This window comes from Macadamia integrifolia, unplaced genomic scaffold (genome assembly GCF_013358625.1).
Source record: "Macadamia integrifolia cultivar HAES 741 unplaced genomic scaffold, SCU_Mint_v3 scaffold342, whole genome shotgun sequence".
NCBI classification, from domain to species: domain Eukaryota; kingdom Viridiplantae; phylum Streptophyta; class Magnoliopsida; order Proteales; family Proteaceae; genus Macadamia; species Macadamia integrifolia.
The window spans coordinates 146,037-165,430 of NW_024869484.1; the positions used below are offsets into that span (position 1 = coordinate 146,037).

The 19,394-nt window shown below is 41.6% G+C and overlaps 1 long non-coding RNA gene across 2 annotated transcripts; it reads left to right on the top strand.

Moving 5' to 3' along the window:
- Positions 1 to 278: 278 nt before the first annotated feature.
- Positions 279 to 1,795, top strand: LOC122068112. 2 transcript variants are annotated; one of them, XR_006136981.1, is made up of 5 exons: positions 279 to 413; positions 487 to 782; positions 926 to 1,162; positions 1,231 to 1,318; positions 1,381 to 1,795. It is a non-coding gene; the product is annotated as an uncharacterized LOC122068112 (long non-coding RNA). The 2 variants fall into 2 exon arrangements; XR_006136980.1 differs by having other exon boundaries at positions 926 to 1,318.
- Positions 1,796 to 19,394: the final 17,599 nt, after the last annotated feature.

Sequence of the window (19,394 nt, forward strand, 5' to 3'; positions counted from 1 at the left end):
CCTTGTGTTGTGTCTAATTGGTGTTTTTCTTTTCAGCCTTGGGCCTATGAGCATCTCGACTTCCTCACTCCTCCCCTATCAGAAAGGAACCATGATATATTCCCTCTCACCTGGAAATGGGGTGCGGGTGGGACCATCCGCGGTCCTCTACCTCTTACCACCACGGAAAATAATCCTCTGTTTTTCTCATCCTTGTTTTTCTTTGTTTTGCTACTTGCAGAACACGACACGTGAACAACTTTAAGATCAACGCACCGGATGTAATAATCCTCACCCAACCTTGACCGTTGATCTTAAAGTTATCCATGTGTCGTGTTCTGCAGATAGCAAAACAAGGAAAAACAGGAATGAGAAAAACAGAGGATTTTGATCCTACCACCACAGGGAGAGATGTCATGAACTGAATCATTGCGGTACGGTTCTCTTTCCTTTCCCTTTTCCTTGTATTGTTGACTTTGCTTTAATACTAAACCCTTGCTCTTGTAGGTTAATTGGACTCCCTTTCAGATGGTGACTTTTCCTTCTGAGGCCCATCAAGACGAGGCTAGGAGACTCACTGGTCTCTGTATTCTGCTCCAGGTTCCCAGCGGTCCTGCTTGGTATCTCAGGGAGAGGGTTGCCAGGAAGTCGTTTAACTCAGATGGTCCCCTAGTTCCTCATCATCCTCCTTCGTCCATGCACAACCCTAGCATCCTTTCTGAGGAAGACTTTTAGGCAGCCTTGATTGGGTGACTGGGGACAACTTCATGGACCCTAGCATCCTTTCTGAGGAAGACTTTCAGGTAACTCGATGGGTGATAGGAGTTCCTTCAGTAGGAGACTGTATGCGTGCCATTAACCTCCGATGGTCCCCAAGCAGACATCTTGAACTTCTTTGCACACATTTTGACTATCTCATGGATAACAAATATTGCTTCTTTTTCAGGATGATAGACCAGTCATCTTCCCTGGCCGTAATGTTCCCGGATCAGCAGGTGGTTCCACAAAGGGTCCCTCCCATATAAGCACTGGGCTTGTTCATAACATGGCCGAGTTGTCCTCCTCCATTCCATGCTTCCTTTGATGGACATACCACGATGCACAGGATCCCTCGATCCGGATTATGTTGCCGAGGGTCCCGATGGCCAGTGAAATTATTGGCCTCCCCATTCCCTTCAACTGTGTAAGCCATTTTCCTCTTTCCATTATGTGTCCTTTTTCTTTGCATTCTTCAAACATTTTTTGTTATAGGTCTCTCCTGCTATATACGCCGAGTGCCACTGGATAATCCAGTCTTAACATTTGCTTGTATCGTAAGACAAAGCGGATTTGGGACCAGGTACCTTCTAGGACTTCATCCCTCTTGATGATGGATTTTTGCTAACACTTTCTTATTGCCAGGGCTTGTACATTGCTGATATTGAGGCAAAACTGAGGCAGTTCGACCTTGATACTGGACACGGAGGTGGAGATCCGGGTCATGGAGTCGGAGAGCCCTCCTTCGGAGCTGGTGGATCTGATTTCGGGAGTGGAGAGACCAATGTAGGCCCCACCTTTTCTATGGATGAGATCAAGTTCCTCATGGAGGAGGATGAGCAGGATGCACAGGGAGGACAGACATAAGGTTGATGCTAGGATTTTCCATTTATTTTGAATGTTGAATGAACTTTTCTTTTCTTCCTTTTTGCAAAAATTTCTCTTTATGAACTCTCTCTCTCTCTTTTTTTTTTTTTTTTTTTTGTTAAAACAATGCACATGATGTTAATTGATTAGCTTTCATTTTTATTGCCATGTTATCTTTGTGGATAATGCACGATTCTGCCCTTTGATTCCCTATGGCCGTGTGTGAACTGTCATCAAAGTGAACCATGTTAACACCACCTTTATTCAATATAATACGATTTTTTTTTTTTTTTACAAAACATGGGGTCATTCCTCTTACACTTACCAAATCCTAGAAAGTAAACCAATAATATGCGTCGTCAATTCCTATGGTGGATAGAAATTCTTGATGTTCTCAGGTTCTTCCTGGGGAAACTGACATTGTCACATGATGTATGAGAGGGATAAAATGAAGTGTGAGTCAGACCCATCAGCCTAATGTAGTTGCAATAGGGGGTCTTCATCAAGAAGTTGGTTCGGGGCCACCAACGACAATCCCAATTCATAGTTTCCCGAGTCTTTCCTTGTACATACTCTGCCCAATTAGTAAAAGATTCAAATTTAGGGATATCCTTTTGTCTTGATAATGTGTCACCTTCAATTGGTTACTTCCTAAGGGTTTTAGTTGCTGCTGCTCCATTAACCATAGTTGGATTATAGCTGGACATCCTGCATAGTGGTTTGTCCTGAACTTGCCTTTGTAGTTCATCTCATCAAATCCTCGAAAACAATTCTGCCATATTGGTGGGGACTAAATCACCCCCTTCCTTCAGCTGCTTCACAACTTTCATAATGCCGGGACGTGCCCCTCGCCCAGGTGTGCATAGGATGTACCACACTATCATACAGAAAAGATATGCGTTGATCCAATGCCGGTGGCAAACTTTGTCCTATGGTGGGGATATAGTAAATGCTCTTGACACCATTAGGATGCAAATCTTTCCATAGCTCACAAACTATGCCATTTCTTCCATGCCCCGTCCAAAGAAGTCTTGGTTCGTTTCTGAGTAGTTTGACTCCAATGAGGCGCAGAACAACCTCCTTGCAGGAGGGGAGAGTAAGCAAGATTTGAACTCCTCTATAGTGGGGCATATCTCTACTGTTCTAAACCTGAACACATAGAGGTCTGTATCCCAGTACTGAGGTGCCTATCGCAGCAAATCGTGGTGTAACTTTATGCATCCGATCCTACCAAGTGCCTGCATATTCATAGACTATAGCAAGTCTGGTTCTTCGCTGACTATCTTTAACGTCCACTTCCATAATGTTTCACCTAAAGAGCCCATGTTGCTTTATTCCTACAATTGTCCCAATTTTATTAGAAACAACTTTTAGCAATACTTAGATACTCAAGATTCAACAAGGCTTCTATCACCTTTATTCATTGCATCGAGACTGTCTTATTTAGACAAATCAAGGGTGGGGAATGAATTGGCCTTGATAACTGATGTCGGGTGTCGATTCTTGACAAGGTTGAATTTGGGAATAGATTTGAAGGATCATAGGTGGAAGAAAGTGACCTAATGACTAAATGCCAAATGGTGATTCTTGGTGGAATGAAACAGAGATGATCTTTTAGGTACTTTGGCCATTAATTTGGGAATCCTATGCCCCCTTCTTTTTTAGGATGTGGAGACCGCACTCGCATTCATCGAGTTGCCTACATATCCCTTGTGAGGAATCAGGTCTAGCGTAGTTCGGGTGCTTCACCCTAAACATAATACTTCTTGAGTTGATCCATATTGACTAACCCTTGTACTTCTTCTCCATCGAGATCCATGAGTCTTATGGCCTTCCCAGGTAATATTGCGCCAGTTTGGCCTAAGATTCCCTCTTGGGTCATGAATGGGAGCCCTCTATTCTCGGAGAACCAATTCATCCTCTTCTATGTGACGAAGAGGCATCACATGCTTGTTGAAGGCTCTAGCCACCCTTTGCTAATACTTCTTCAAGTTATCCATGGCTTTCATCCACTTCTCATCTAGGAAATTGATCTCATCATGTCTAGTTTTCACCCACTCTTCTTCAGGTAACTGACTGTCAAGGAGTACCCTGAGTGATGGCACCTGTATTTCTATGGGTAGTATTGCTTCCTTGTCGTAAACCAAAGAGAAACGGGTTGCCACTGTGGAAGATCTTATGGAAGTTTGGTATGCCCATAAGGCATATGCCAGCTTATCCGCCCAATCCTTGTGGATCTCTGCCACCTTCTGGATAATCACTTTTATATTCTTGTTGGCCGCCTCCACTACCTCATTAGGCTGTGGTTGATAAGTGGTGGACCTATGCCTCCTGATACAAAATTTTGTGCAAATTTTTTCAGCCTTGCCCTAGAAATGAGATCCTTGACCTGATATCAGTTCCTATAGTACTCAATATCAAAAAATGATATTTTCTTGGATGAATCTCGCCACTTTGGTGGTTGTAAGAACTGAATATGATTGCACTTCTACCCATTTGATGAAGTAGTCTATTGCCACCAGGATGAATTTTTCCTATGACGTCAATGCCCCAATTAGAAAATAGCCAAGGAGAACTAAGCGAGTGCAACTCCATTGGTGGAATGTGTATAATGTTGGTGAAGATCTAGCATTTCTGGCGTTTCTTGATGAAATCCACGTAGTCTGCTTCCATTGTATTCCAATAGTACCTCAACCATAGAATCATCTTTGCTAACATCTTTGCATTCATGTAGGGTCCACAAAGGCCCCGATGAATTTCCTTTATAATGGTTCTTGCCTGCTCATCATCTACACAGCAGTTGTATCCCATCAAACGACATTTTATGTAGCAAATCTCCCTGTAGGATAAATTGGGTGGCATACTTTCTCAATAACTTCTTTTCCCCTTTCGTGGCTTTGGCCAGGTAATTTCTTTCCCTGATATAATCAATTATGCAGGAAAACCATGATCTTCCATCTATCGTGAGGGCATTCACAACGTTTTGGTATATGGATTTATCCCTTCCTTCTACCATAAAAGGTCGGACCTGTGCCATGGGATTGCACTCTCCCATGGATGCCAATGTGGTGAGGGCATCCACAAACCGGTTATTATCTCTTTGAAAGTATTCAAAAGAGATCTCTTCAAAGTGCTTAATCATCTCCTCTAGGTGTTCTTGGTATGACTTCAGCTTTTCATCCCTAGTCCTCCATTTCCCTTGAGTTTAGCAAATGATGATGGTTGAGTCACCATATAACTTAATCTTCTTCACCCCAATGGTCAATGCTATTTCCAGTCCCAATGCACATGCTTCGTATTCGGCAATGTTGATGGTGCAAGGGAAATCGAGCCGAAAGGATGAGGGAAAATATAATCCATTGGGAGTTACTAGAAGTATTCCACACCACATCCTTTTTTATTAGATGGTCCATCAAAGTACAACTGTAGTATGCTACATAGGCAGACATAAAGTTCACCTAGTTCCGGTGCCCTGACCAGGGAAGCAGGTTGAACTGCACCAAACGACTAAAGACTCTAACCTCAGCAAGGAAGGAGGTCTCGGACTCGGGACGGTCAGTGCTGCCACAAATAGTCTGATAGATGTGCTTCTGGAGGGTCTCACTCATGTGAGGACCTAAGGCCTTACCCCTAGGAGGGTAGTAGTACCAAGTACCCTCCATGGAGATGCCCAGAATCCCAGCCAATAAGTTGATCGGCAGCCTAATATCTCAACCCTTCACTCGGCTGGTGAGGGTATACATCCTGTTGTTATAGACCACCTTTAGGTTATAATAAAATAGACGGACGAGGTTGGGGTAGCATTGACAGTCAACAGATAACATGGCCTCCCAACCAAGGGTTGTAAACCTCTCGAGCAACTGAACTTGAGTAAAGTCCTCCGTCACCACTGACTTCTCCATCAGGATGGGTCTTTTGGAGAAGGTGCTACAAGAGAGTGAAGCCTCAAGGCTGCAAAATATGTCATCGTCATAATCCTCTGAGTCCTCAAAAAGATTTCTAACAGGTTGGGCCTGAGGGGTAGAAGAACTAGTGGCAGTACCCTCCTCCTCCTACTAGAGGTATGTCCACTTCTAGATGATGAAGCAGTCCCTTTTCCTTTGTGGGAAGACATCCTGCAAAAAGTTGGAAGAGAAAAATATGAGAAAACCAATAAGATACCAAGAGGAATTTGTAAAACAAGGGATAAATGTGAGGAACAAGACAATAAGTTATAAAGAGGTGATTAGTGAAAATGACACACCCTACTAAGGAACATTGAATGGGCAATGTATGTGGAATGACAAATAAGAGAAGAAAAGTCCTACAATGCAATGCATGAACACAATATTACGGCATATGAGTGGGAATTTACAAAACCATGTTATGGCAATAGAGATAACAAAGGGTCATGAAGTGATAGCATTATTTGGAATAAAAGAATACGGAAATTTCCCAAGTTAGTAACAACACAAAGTATTGGCAGAAAATATTTCTAAAGGAAGAAGGAAAAAAGGGAACATTCATAAAGAAAAGGGTGTAAACGAAGGATACCCAAGGCATTGAGGATTTTGTTGACAATAACATATGAGAGAAGGTTCAATTTTATGCAAACATGTATATCTTATCATATTTGAGGTCAAACAAGGGAAAACCCCCAATTTTTCTCAAGAACCCTAACCTAAAAATGAGGGAAACTCATGCCAAAGAAAAGTCGTGCATATTTGGAATGTGATATTCTTACTACTTTTATGCAACCAAATGTGAGTAGATAGACTCATTTAATCATACATTATGCAAGGAAGAAAAGAGAAAATGGGAAAACCCTAAAATAGAAAAATTTTGAGAAAATAGGGTTAAACAATCCATAGAGATGGCATATGTGATGTAGAGATGAGAAACATCAAAGATATGACAAACCCACTTACTTGATGTTGAGAATGGAGTTGAGAGGCTTTGAGTCCAAAATGAGGCATGAATAGGGCTTGTAAAGGGCTCCTAGGTCTTCTCTTGTTGCCTCGGACGATTTGGAGAAGAGAGGGAAAAGAGAGAAAGAGAGTGATTTGAAGATGAGGGCTTTTTGCCCTTCATAATAGAACCACGTGGGCAACCAACGGGTTGCCACCGGCAGGTCCTGAAAATAGCCCACCCGCCAATGTAGGTTTTTGGGCAAAAAAATCCCAAATTTTACGGATTTGATTTTCAAGCCATGAAGAACCTATTTTGCATTAATTATGAGCTGATGTGCAATTAATCTTCATCCATGCTTATGTGGAATAATTATGATACCAAATGAAACTTAATGGTTGGAATACGTGCTGTGATGATGAAATGCACTAAAACTACGTAATGGGAGGCTTGATGTGCAATGATTTTGTGCTTACATGAAATGAATGTGACACTTAATTGCACCTAATCTTGATGCAATCTAGGTACAAAGCATCATGGTACGTACCAGATCCGGCAGTAGTGCAAGAGGGGCCCCAATGGTTCCCATCCTATTGGACGACCACCTAACCCTCGGGGACCTCGACCCTGGATGAGTCTTAGACAAGAAAATATAGTTGAGGACTCACCTACACTAAAAATTCTGGATCCTCCTCCTGTTGTTACTCCCAATGATGTTGTGGCTCTTATTCAATAGTCGCAACTGGTATTCCAACAATAGTTACTCCAACAACAACAGACTTTCATGAATGTTGTGCACAAACAGTTGCACCATATGCAAATGGGTCAACACCCTCGTGGGGTACCCTTCCCATAAGATCCTCTCGTGGTGCTAGGTGTCAGAGTTCAAGTGTGAGGTGCTTCTCCTCGAGCACCACCTGTTGAGACATTGGGGAGTGCACTACCTGCTGTACCACCACAGGACCAACAAGGGGTACTCCGCCTATGGCCACTCCACGGTTCCGTCCTTATAGCACCTCTCCATATATGGTGTCACCCTCGTACCAGTATTATCCATATTATCCACCAGCAACCACTACTGCAAAGGTGGTGGGATCATTTAAGAGACACTTGCCACCTATCTTCACCAAGGTGGGGAGTGACCCTTTAGATTCGGATCGGTGGATCCAAAAAATGGAGAAGATATTTGAGGTGGTAGAATGTACAGAACCCCAAAAGCTCATATGTGCTGGATTACAGTTAAGGAATGAAGTTGATTCATGGTGGAAGGCCTCTAAGCCAATTTTGGTGGTAACCCATCCAAAACCAACGTGAGAACAATTCAAGGAATTGCTTTTATCAAATTATTACCATACCAGCTTCAGAGATCGGAAAGAAACTAAATTCTTAGCCTTGACTCAGGGAAGCAAGTCTGTCCTTGAATACCAGCAGCAGTTTGAGGAGTTGTTTTACTTTGCTCCTCCACATATGAAAACAGGAGAGGGAAAGGCAAAGAAATTTCTGAAGGGGCTAAAAGTATCTATTGGCACAATTTTTAGGGGCCATGACTTGACTGATTTTACTCAAATTGTCCAGAAGACTAAGACTATAGAAGACAAACAGAAGGGAGAGTCTTCCACCACACCTGGACTTTGAAAGAGATCAAATCCCTATGTAGATTCTGGCAGCCCAAACAAGAGTTTTTGTGGACCATATAATTATGGTCCATCATATCAGCAGCCTTACAGGTCATCGGGATACATGTCCTAGCAGACCGGTAGATCAGGTACTACCTCTTTTCGTCCAAACACTAACACAGTGCCTATGGCCCCACAACCACCTCATCCTCCTTCTGCACAGGGCCAGATATAGAGGGAACCAGTACTAGTGCTAGCCTCTCAGAATAGGTGCTATGTTTGTCAATCACTCTGGCATTTTGCCAAGGATTGCCCATACAAACCAATTGCGGTACAGAATCAGCCTCCTATTTATAGACTCGCTTTGACTCAAGGTGATCCACCTCAAGGAAGAATGTATGCATTATCGGCTGAAGAGGTTGAAGCAAACCATGATGTCATAGCAGGTACCCTGTCTATCTCGGGTATACCAGCTTATGTATTATTTGACTCCGGTGCATCACATTGTTTTATATCTAGAAGATTTGCTAGAAAAATTGACATGACACCCAGGGCTCTAGAAATTAAATTGATTGTTAGCACACCTACAGGCAAGGTGGCCTAATTAAATGAAGTGTATGGACCATGTCCCATTGATATAGGTGAAAAGAAGCTGGATGCCCAGCTTATCAAATTCAATATACAGAATTTTGATGTTATATTGGGCATGGATTGGTTATCTACTCACCGGAAAAATGTGATGTGTGCCAGAAGCAAATTAAGGTGGTGAGTGATGATGGTGAAGATCTTGTGTATCAAGCAGATAAGATAAAGCGACCTAGAGAGATTCTTATCTTTGCATTACAGGTGGTAAAATTATTAGAAGACGGATGTCAGGGCTACCTAGCTTCAGTACAAGATGTAGAAGCAAAAGTCACTCCATTAGAGGAATTGAATGTAGTTAGGGAGTTCCCCGATGTCTTCCCAGATGATCTAACCCGACTCCCGCCTGACAGGGAGTTAGAGTTTGCCATTGATTTGGTTCCCAGAGCAGCTCCAGTGTTTAAAGCTCTGTACAGAATGACACCATAAAAATTAAAGGAGTTACAAACTCAGTTGCAAGATTTGTTAAAGAAAGGATTTATATGCCCAAGTGTTTCTCCTTGGGGTGCCCCAGTTCTGTTTGTCAAAAAGAAGGATGGGGGTTTGCATATGTGCATCGATTACTAGGAATTGAACAAGTTGACCATCAAGAATTGGTACCCATTGTCACGTATAGATATTGATCAGTTGCACGGTGCTAAGGTATCCTCGAAGATTGACCTCAGGTCTGGTTATTATCAGCTCAAGACAAAGAGCAGTGATATACCCAAAACGGCCTTTAGGACCCAGTACGGCCATTATGAATTCCTGGTGTTGTCTTTTGGGTTAACTAATGCACCAGTAGCCTTTATGGATCTGATGAATCAAGTATTTTATGATGTTCTTGATAAGTGGATCATCGTTTTCATCGATGACATCTTGATTGTGTGTACCCAATGACATAGGGATACAAGACAAGATAATTAAGGAAGCACATAGTTTTGAGTACACGCTTCACCACGGAAGCACTATGATGTACAATGATCTTAAATAGAGTTATTGGTGGCGAGGGACGAAGATTATAGTAGCTCTATATGTGGCACAGTGTCCCACGTGTCAGAAGGTTAAGGCAGAACGACATCGACCATATGGTGCTCTTCAGTCACTCCCAGTACCAGAGTGGAAATAGAACATGATTACCATGGACTTTGTCACCGAGCTACCTCGTATACCCAAGGGAATGAATGCAATTTGGGTGATAGTTGACAGACTCACTAAGACTGCCCATTTCATTCCAATCAAGACTACCTACTCCATGGACAAGCTAGTACAACTTTATATGGAGAATATTGTTCGCTTATATGGAGTACCGGTAAGTATTATGTCAAACCGAGACCCAAGGTTCACATCTAAATTCTAGAAAAGCCTCCAGCATGCCATAGGGACACAGGTGAACCTAAGCACTGCTTTCCATCTACAAACTGACGGGCAATCTGAATGGACCATACAAATACTAGAAGACATGCTTAGAGCCTGTGCAATGGAAATGAGTGGTAGTTGGGAAGAAAACATACCTCTTATGGAGTTTACTTATAATAATAGTTATCAAGCCATGATCGGAATGGATCCATATAAGGCATTGTATGGCAGAAGGTGCAGGACTCCCTTATATTGGGATGATGTAGGAGAACGATGAATGCTTGGGCCAAAAACGATTCAGATGACTTATGATAAGGTTTATGTCATCTGTGAGAAAATCAAGGCGGCCCAATCCCGTCAAAAGAGCTATGCGGACAACCACAAAAAGATATTGACTTCCAAGAGGGGGAGAAGGTATTTCTTAAAATCTCTCCAACCAATGGCTTACACAGGTTCCACAGGAAGGGCAAGTTGAGTCTAAGATATGTTAGCCTGTGTGAGATCTTGAGACGGGTTGGCTCAGTAGCATATATGCAGGCCCTTCTACCATCTTTCAACAACATACACAATGTATTCTATGTTTCAACGTTTAAGCGGAATGTACATGATCCATCAGATGTGCTAACTGTGGAACCAGAGTATTTAGAGGCTAATATGACTTATGAAGAGCAACCTACTGAAATCCTAGATCTGAAGATAAAGACTCTTCGTAACCGATTCATCGCTTTTGTGAAGGTGCGATGGGCCAACGATTCACTTAAGGAAGCATCCTGGCAGAAAGAAGATGACATTCGGGCTAAATATCCTCATCTATTCCGGCAACGAAGTACTTCAGTTTCGAGGACAAAATTTTTAAAGAGGGGGGGTAGATGTAGAGCCCTACTCTTTAAACCCGATTTATTGACTAGTTGGTTCGATTGGTCTTGCAGGGTCTGAATCAAAATGGGTTGACGCTGGTGCCTTATGGTACATGATGGCAAGGGTGACGTCAAATACTTGGTGGCCGGACAAGGTTGAGCCAGTACCCGAAGTGATTCGCATGCCTAAGTCATGCCCTTGCACATACCATAAGGTCAAGTACGAATAGAAAAGGTATGTTATTATATTTGAATGATAAGAACTTAGTCCACAACACATGGCAAGAGTAAGATACGTGTTAAGATTCTGTTTTCCTCCAAAATATAGAAAGGTTAGCTATTTAGCCAACTGGTGGGTGTCACTGGTATGTGCGAGACGCACCAGTGTGACCCACCTGTATAGGTTACCTGGACCCCAGCATTCCCTGCTTGGGTGAGCACGTGTATTTTGGACTCCTCGTTGAAATGAGGTTTTGTATGCCCGATGATGTCAGCTCCTTCGCCCAAAAATGAGATTTAATGTGTTTTGGTCCATAAATGGGTAAAACCAAACGGACCATAGAAGATATTTATTGGTAAAGGTATAAATAGCATTTAAACCTTTCTCTCTCTCCCATTTATGATTTTCAACAAAGGAGGATTAAAGAAGAGGGAGAAAGGAAGAAGAAGAGTAGGGAGAAGGCTTTCCCCTTGGATTCCGTAGCAACTTTTTACCTTTTCATTGTCAGAATAGTCACCTGTATCTGGGGATCTTTGTTTTGAGGCAAGTAACGCCCTAACCCAATGGATTGTGATGAAACCCTCATGTGTATGGTCAAATCAAAGTAATAATGGAACCCTTGTGTGATTTCCTTGGAATATCTTGGAAGGGAAACAAAGATTTGAGAGTTATTGAAGTGGCATTTGAGTTTGGGAAGAGGACCCCAAGATTTGGGGCTTTCAAGCTAAGGTATGATTTCTTTCCCCAAATCTTAATGATGACTTAGATTCATGAAAAGATCAAGTAGATGAGGCTTAGAATGTATGGAAAATGAAGTGGGAACCACCCTATTGGGTTTTCAAGAGGTGAAATGAAGAAAGAAAGAAAAACAACAAAACCCGCATAATACCAACGGTTAGGACCGGTAGGTGTCACACCTACTAGTGTGACCCACGGGTCTTCTTTGGATCAATCATCGAGTAAGACCGGTGGGTCAAATACCCGTCGGTGTGACCTAGCAGTCTCGACAGGTGCTAGACCTACCAGTATGACCCACTGGTCTCCTCTGGTTCTATCAGCGGGTAGAACCAACGGGTACAAGACCTACCAGTATGACCCGTCAGTCCAGACAGTTTGCACAGGTGGGTTCTCCTACCCACCTGTATGACCCACTTGTAGCCCAAATAAGCTCCAATGGAACTCAAACTCATCGATAACCTTCTTCACGTTATTAAATGCATTGTGACTATATCTTACATCGTTTACAGTCCCAAATTGGACGTATTTCTAAACTCCTTATCCGTGCTAGGTTTCGAGAAACTCGTCTTCACTCTAGATCTTACTTGTACCGCGAGTGCAAATTCTTCTACAAGAATAGGTAAGTGGGGAGAGGACTTTGATCTTATTTTTGGAGTTAAATTTTTTTTCATCCTATGCATTCATTCTGATTGCCATTCCAATCCATATGCTTGATGTATGAATGATGCATTTAGAACTGTACATGTCATATCTTAAATTCTATATGCTTGTTACTTGCTTGGAATCTTGAGAATGGGTTTATCATATGATGGAATATAGTGATGATTTGTCGAACATGTGTGGGATTTCTAGAATAGATGTCATAGTCAGCTTGAAAATGAATGCATTGGTACACTTTGGAATAGGCCACAGAAGTACTATGCAGTCGTACTATCTCATATAGGATCATGTGGTTAGGATATCATATTGCCTCGTGCTACGACCCTTCCCAACAAGGGTTATGTGTTGGGTTATCACTAGGGGAAGCATTGGTCGGGGACCGTTGTGGTGGTTAGAAGTATGCCTGGCTGATCATTAGGACAGTTGAAAACCCTGGTGATATATTCAGAGGGCCAATCGTAATACTTTTAATTTTTGCTGTGGTTTGACCTTGATTTACTTTTCTACTATGGTTCAGCCATGATTTACTTTTTTAAGTGCTCACAGCTAGCCTTCTCCGACAACCCTATGGGCATATCATGGGATGGAGAACACATCTCGTACCTGAGGTATACGTGCACTATGGTTATGAGTAGCACGTTATATATGACCTAGTAATGATTTCTTGGGTGAATTGAGTTTAAAATGAATCTTATGCATATAGTACCATTTGATTTGTAATTGCTTGTGTGTGTCTTTCTTTCCATTTACTGAGCTAGTGAACTCACCCCTCATGTCCACACCTTTTTAGATGATTTTACAGGCTCTTCAGGAGAGGAATCCCATGATGAGTCTGTAGAGCCCTGCTCTTTAAACCCGATTTATTGATTAGTTGGTTTGATTTGGTCTTACAGGGTCCAAACCAAAATGGGTTGACGTTGGTGCCTTATGGTATATGACGGCAAGGGCGACGTCAAATATGGGGTGGTCGGACAAGATTGGGCCCGTACCCTAAGTGATTCGTACACCTAAGTCGTGCCCTTGCACATATCACAAGGCCATGTATGAATAGGAAAGGTGTGTTATCATATTTGAATGATAAGAACTTAGTCTACAACACGTGGTGAGAGTGAAGTACGTGTTAAAATTCTGTTTTCCTCCAAAATACAGTAAGGTTGGCTTGTTTGGCCAACTGGTGAGTCACTGGTAGGTGCAAGAACCACCAATGTGACCCACCTGTATGGGGAACGTGGACCCTAGCATGCCTAGCTTGGGTGAGCATGTGTATTTTGACCTCCTCATCATAATGAAGTCTCATACGCCCGATGATGTCAGTTACTTCATCCAAAAACACGATTTAATGTATTTTGATCCATAAATGGTCAAAATCAAACGGACCTTAGAAGATATTTATTGGCCATGGTATAAATAGCACTTATAGCTTTCTCTCTCTCCTATTTATAATTTTCAGCAAAGGTTGGATAGGGGAGTAAAGAGAAGGGAGAAAAGAGGAAGAAGAAGAAGGAGAGTGGGAAGAAGGCTTTCCCTTGGATTCTTAGCCATGTTTTACCTTTTCGCTGCCGGTATTGTCACCGATGTCTTAAGATCTACATATTGAGGTAAGTAACTCCATAAACCCTTGAGATATGATGAAATCCTTTTGTATGCAGTTGAATCTAAGGAATAATGAAACCCTTTTGTATGTGGTTGAATCTAGGGAGTAATGAAACCCTTGTGTGATTTCCTTGAAAGATTTAAGAAGGGAAACAAAGATTTGAGAGTTATTGAAGTGGCATTTGAGTTTGGGAAGAAGATCCCAATATTTGGGGGTTTTCAAGCAAATGTATGATTTCTTTCCCCAAATCATGTTAATGGCTTAGATCTATAGAACAATCAAGTAGATGAGGCTTAGAATGTGTGAAAAATGAAGTGGGAACCACCCTATTGGGTTTCCAAGAGGAGGAAGGATGAAAGGAAGGCAAACAGCAAAACCCACGGAATACCGACGTGTAGCACTGGTGGGTGGTCACACCTACCAATGTGACCCCGCAGTCTTGCCTAGGATTCTGACTCAACCAATGGGTAAGACCGACAGGTTCCACACCTACTAGTGTGACCCACTTGTCTTCTCTAGGTCTACCGGTGGGTAGCACCGGCGGGTGCCACACCTACCAATATGACCCATCGATCTAGACAGTTTGCATAGGTGGGTTCTCCTATCTATCAATATGACCCACCTATAGCCCAAATGAGCTCCGATGGAACTCAAACTCACCGATAGTCATCTTCATGCTATTATACGCGTCATAACCATAACTTACATCATTTATGGTACCGAGTTGGACGCATTCTAAATTCCTCATCTGTGTTAGGTTTCGAGACACTCCGGATCTTACCTGTACCCGAGTGTAGATTTTTCTACAAGAATAGTGGGGAGAGGACTTTGATCTCATTTTCAGAATGTTTTTGGCATCCTATGTATTCATAGACTATATTGACATTCCAATTGCCATTCCCATGCAAATGCTTGATGTATGAATGATGCATTTAGAACTAAACATGTTATCTTAAATTTCTAAATGCTTGTTACTTGCTGGAATCATGAGAATGGATTTATCATATGTTGTGGTATGGTGATGATTTGCTGAACATATGTGGAATTTCTAGAGTAGATGTTGTAGTTGGCTTGGAAACAAATGCATTGGTTCATTGTGGAATGGGACATGAAAGTACTATGCAGTTGTACTATCTCATCTAAGAGCATGTGGCTAGGATTTCATATTCTTCGTGCTACCACCCTTCCCAACAGGAGTTTACGTGTTGGGTTATCACTGGGAAGAAGTGTCGATCGTAGACTGCCGTGGTGGTTAGAAGTATGCCTAGTTGATCATTGGGATAGTTGGAAACCTTGGTGATATATTCAGAGGGCCAATGGTACTGCTTTTAATTTCTGCTATGGTTCGGCCACAATTTACTTTTCTACTGTGGTTTGGCCACGATTTACATTTTTGTTGTGGTTCGACCATGATTTAATTTTTCAAGTGTTCACAGTAGGCCTTCTCCGGCATCCCTATAGGCGTATCATAGGATGGAGAATGCGTCTCAAACCTAGGGGCATACACGCACTGTGGTTGAGAGTAACACGTTACCTATGACCTAGTAATGATTGTTTAGGTGAATTAGGAATAAAATGAATCTCATGAATATAGTATCATTTGTATTAAAATTGCTTGTGTGGGTCTTTCTTTCCATTTACTGAGCTGGTGAGCTCACCCCTCGTGTACACACCTTTTTAGATAATTTTACAGGATACTCAGTAGAGGAACCCGTGTCGAGTCCCACTGATGAAACCCCAATGGGGGATTGGTGGGTCCCTGAATGATTCAACCACTGTGACGGTTGCCCCTTGTGAGGATTGTGTTGTAGGGCAACAACAGCTAATTCTTCATGCTCTACTCTTTTTTTTCTTTTGGAATATTCTCCTTTTGTGCTCTCAATAGTTAAATTGTTATTTCTTGTATAAATATCATGCCTATGGGCCACATGTAATTATACTATGTATAACAATTTGGGTATCAAGAGTATATGAAGAATTACAGGTATTCATTTACGACAAGACTTTCCCTGTATTATATTATTATATTCCATTGATTTCTTGTACTTGCTGTGTTGTGGTTACTGTATCAGATGATCCTGGTGGTTTTGGGTTACCCGGAGGGAACCCGATCACCAATTTGGTTCTATGTGAATGGGGAATGATAGGGTCCCACTGATAAAACCCCAATCGGAGATTGGTGAGTCCCCGAAGAATTTGATCACGGTGACGATTGTCCGTGTGAAGGTTGTGTTGCTGGGCAACAGTAGTTGATTCTACTTGTTGTACTCTTTTTATTCTTTTGGTATATTTCCCCCTTTTGTGCTCTCGATAGTTAAATTGTTATTTCTTATGTAAATTTCATGCCTATGGGCCCACATGTAATTATACTATGTATGACAATTTGGGTATCAAGAGTATACAGGGAATTACATGTATTATTCATGACAAAAAATCTGTTGAATTACATTATTACATTACAATTGATTACTTGTGCTTGTTGTGCTATGGTTACTGTATCATATGATCCTGGTGGTTTTGGGTTACCTGGAGGGACCCAATCACCGGTCCGATTCTATGTGAACGGGGTGTGACACATCCTACCCTCTCATAAAGGTTATGATTTGTGACTCATTCTACTTGTTGGCATGCGTGGTCGATCTCCACCCATCGACCTATGGATTTTTTTTTGTTGGAGATCATAATTGGTATTTAATTTAATTGGGCATGTTCATGTATTTAGAGATAGTCTTCATGATGTAATGTGTGGCGCTCCCTACTCAGTAGATTGATGTAGTAGGACTTTTAAAGGATGTAATTGTTTTTGGGACAATATAATTATTTTTTTGAGAAGCCTTGTATAGGGAAAGTGCCTCGCACTGCATATCATACGCTTACACTACCTCGTCATGCCACTTTAAGTACCAATCAGATTCCCATGTGGGACTCATGTGCACCCATTTGTATAGCTTAATTTTGTGGATAGGAGATACCTATTCTCCTTATATTTGTTTGAAATCGATTAAAATTATGTCCCTGACCCACATATGTGAGATTTGATTATAAGCTTAGCAAAAATTTTTGCCTCACCATGAATAGTAAGGAACCATTAATTTTAATTAGGGTTTCTGGAATAAATTATTAATGTGTACCTAATGTTTACCTTGCACATTCTTGTGTGTAGTGATATGGCAACTAATCATGTTGTTACAGACCTCACCAAGGGTGACAATTGACTGGACCCATCTATGACATGTGGCATCAAAAGATTCAATATTTTCTCAATGAGTAAAATTACCTTGAGTATTTGACCAATACTATGGACAAACCCACTAAGGGTACTACTGCTCAGCACCATTGTGATATGGAATCAGTAGGTGAATAAGCAGTACGTGCTTTATTATGTTAAGTGCTATGCATGATGAGTTGATTGGTGATTATAGAAACACACCATAGCTAAATCCATGTGGGACCATCTGAAATTTGATTTTGGAGGTATATCTACTACAATGTTAAGGTGCATGACTTTGAAGTTTGAGATGTATAAGATGGACCCTAAGCACACTATGCCTAACCACCTTAAGGTGGTGAAGGACATGATTCAAAAGATCACACTTACTGATGAGCAGTAGGTTCAAGCTTTCATTAGGACACTACCCGATTCTTGGAGCCTATAAAGCACATTCTCGCACACAATGACAACATTAGAAATTTTGCTGACATTGCACAACATGTGGAATTTAAGGCAGAGCACCAAGAGGCAAACTATGTAATTGCCCTAGTCACTTAGGGAAGCAACGCAAGTTCAAGCGTAAAAGATAGGGTAACCCAAGAAATCAGGGTATGACTCAGAACTAGGCACCAAAAGAAGATAAGCCTGCCAAGCGCAAAAGGGTTAGCGTGGTAAAAAGAAAAATTTATCCAAAGTCAAATGCTACAACTGCCAGAAGATGGGGCAGTTCGCTTGTGATTGCATTGAGCTGAATAAGGTACTATTTCTATCCCACTCTCCATGTATATTTGTTTGTACCCATGTTTTGGTTGCCCATACACAGTCTGATTGGATTGTGGATACAAGAGCAACAAAACATATAGCGCGAGATCGAGGGGGTTTTGTAGATTAACGTAGAATTTCGACTGGATCCCAAAACATGTTCATAGGGGGGAACGACAATAGTGAGGCAGTTCGAGGAGTTGGTACTTATCAACTCAAGATGCGTACTGGACACACCTTGCTTCATCACAATGTGCTTCATGCACCGGATATTCAGCATAATCTACTTTTAGTTTCTGCATTATTACCTTTAGAATATTCACTCTATATTGACGGTTACATTTTAGAGATTTATTTGAGTGGTACTATTTTGGACGTGGATCCTTAATTGATGGATTTTTTAAATTAGATTTAATTGATTCTGCTTTATCTATTTCTTATGTAGTTACTACATATGATAATTTCAAATCTATTATATGGCATGCTAGATTAAGACACATAGGGCGAGACTGGATGACTAGGTTAGCTAAAGAAGGCCTCTTAGGCCGACTCGCTAAAGTCAACCTCCCTATGTACGAGCCTTGTCTAGCAGGTAAGGCTCATCAGAAGCCTTTTGGAAAGGCAGTCTGAGCTACCCATAGAACTTGTCCACTTAGATATTTATGGACCTATGAATGCAAAGGCATGCCATGGCGCCTCTTATTTTCTCACATTTATTGATGATTATTTGCCATACAGTTATGTGTATCTGATCACTTACCACTACGAAGCATTAGATTGCTTCAGACGCTTCATGTAAGAGGTTGAGAATCAGTCAAGTAAGAGCTTAAAAACTCTATGCACTGACCGGGGACGTGAGTATCTATCTAACCAGTTTAAATAACTGTGTGGGGAGAAGGGGATTCATAGGTAAATAACTATTTCTCACACTCCGCAGCAAAGTGGCGTAGTGGAGTAGAGAAATAGGACATTCTTAGATGTGGTTAGGCCGATGATGGTGCAAGCCAACCTCCTAATATCTCTCTATGGGGATGCTCTTTTAACTGTTGACTATATCCTTAATCGAATGCCTTCACAGTCAATTCCTTTGACACCCTATGAGTTATGAAAGGGTACAAAGCCAAATTTAGGGCATATGCAACCATGGAGATCAGCAGGTTATGTTCACAACAACTCCCATAATTTTGGGAAGCTTGGCCCTAAAGCTAGGAAACAATCTTTATAAGATATTCTGATAGCTCAAAGGGTTACATTATGAACGGTGAAC